A 2,063-nucleotide genomic window follows, 5' to 3' on the forward strand; every position below is an offset into this window, starting at 1 on the left:
ATATACATGGATCTCCATCAAATCTCCCACGGATATTCAGGCCATTTCCAAGGATGTACAGGTACAGTGTTAGGCATCTTTTGATGTAATGCACAGACCTTGCAATGACTAATCATATTTTCAATATCCTCATCCAATTTAGGCCACCAAAAATGGCTTCTGGCTACTGCCTTACTCTTGACCATCCCTAAATGTGACTCATGTAGTTCTTTTAAGAGTTGATGTCTCAATGAGTCTGGTACGATTACCCGAAACCCCCACAATAGACAATCAGCCTCTACTGTGATCTCGTCACGTCTATACCAATAAGGTTTTAGTTTTTCCTCTGGCATTCTTTTGGGCCAACTATTGAGTGTGAATGACTTCACTTTCATTAGAACCTCGTCTTTATTGGTTTCTGTTTTTATGTCTTTTTGATCTATCGGAATCGCCTCAATAAATGAGACCTTGAACTCTGCATTACACATAAGTCCCATCAACCCCAAAGGTAATCTCGAAAGGCCATCAGCATTTGTGTGTTCCGCAGACGACTTGTATCTGATATCATATTGGTAAGCCGAAAAAAGTAATGCCCACCTCTGCAACCTAGCGGCGGCTAAAGCAGGCACTCCAGTTTTCGGCCCGAAAATCTTAACCAAAGGCTGGTGATCGGTGATGAGCAGAAATTTTCTACCATACAAATAGTCCCTAAATTTCTGCACCCCAAAAATAATACCCAAGGCTTCCTTTTCAATTTGGGAATAGTTTATTTCCGATTTACTAAGGGTGCGCGATGCATATGCAATGGGTTTTTCCATACCATCTGGCATACAATGCGAAATCACTGCCCCTACTCCATATGCCGATGCATCACACGCTAGCAATATGGGAAGTTGGGGATCGAAATGTGTCAACACACTTGATGACGTCAACAGCTTTTTAGCTTCTTTACACGACTCTTGACAGGCCTTTGACCACTGCCAAGGTTGGTCCTTGGGTAATAGTTCAGTCATGGGTTTAATTACGGTTGACAAGTTTTCCATAAATTTGCCGTAGTATGAAAGCAACGCTAAAAATGCTCTGAGCTCAGTCACATTTTTAGGTGCTGGGGCTTTTTCAATAGCCTCGACCTTCTCCCACAGTGGGCTGATTATCCTCACTGGAGTCTGAGTCCGGTGGTCGTAGGCTACTAACTGATCTGCGCTCCATTGATCCTTTGAAGTATTGGGCGTCAGCTTCTTTCTTGACCACGTCACGATCTCTCCCTCGTTGACTCTATCAGTAGAAATGTAATTCGTCTCGCGTTCCCAAAACGGCTTATTCGCGGCTCACGATTTGGAGAAAGAGCCGCTGTTTTTCTCCGGTCCTTTCTGTGGCGTGGCATTTTTACAGGCACGCTCTAAATGTCCTTTCTTTCCACAGGCTCGGCATTGAAAGTCTTTGTATTTGCAACTGGACGCAGCATGTCCCTTTCCAAGACACCGGTAACAGGGGGTTTGCTCGCCCTTTTCGCGACTGCTTTTCCATTTTTAACACCGCACCCCCAGCACCCCCATTTTTTCGTGGGCTACTCTCCAGGGGGTGCTGCAGCACCTCAGCACCCCTACTTCCCACGGTAATGCCTACTTGAAAAACTTAAAGCACTGAATAATAAATATATTGTATAAAGAAAATGTGCAAATAGACTGAAAAGTCTTCACTGTATAAATTCAATATACATTCATTCTTATTTATTTTACAAAAGTGATTCAGTCAAGGACAGCAAGTAATTTTCTTTCTGATGTTTGATTTACATTATTGACACAAATGGTAACAGCAGCTATATTAGGCTGCATTATAGTTCACCCAAAAATGATATTTAATATCCAAATATTAAATAATATTGGTAACCAAACAGTTGATGGGCCCTCACTACTCACTAAAAAAAAAGAAAGAAAAAAACACTATTGGAGTCAGTTGGGACCAGAAACTGGTTACGATCATTCTTCAAAATATCTTCTTTTATGTTGAGGAGGAAAAGGAAATTCATAGAGGTTTAGAACAATTTGAGGGTAAGTATATGATGACAGTATCTTCATTTTTGG

This window comes from Sinocyclocheilus anshuiensis, unplaced genomic scaffold, assembly GCF_001515605.1.
Source record: "Sinocyclocheilus anshuiensis isolate Anshui unplaced genomic scaffold, SAMN03320099.WGS_v1.1 scaffold1135, whole genome shotgun sequence".
Taxonomy (NCBI): Eukaryota; Metazoa; Chordata; class Actinopteri; order Cypriniformes; family Cyprinidae; genus Sinocyclocheilus; species Sinocyclocheilus anshuiensis.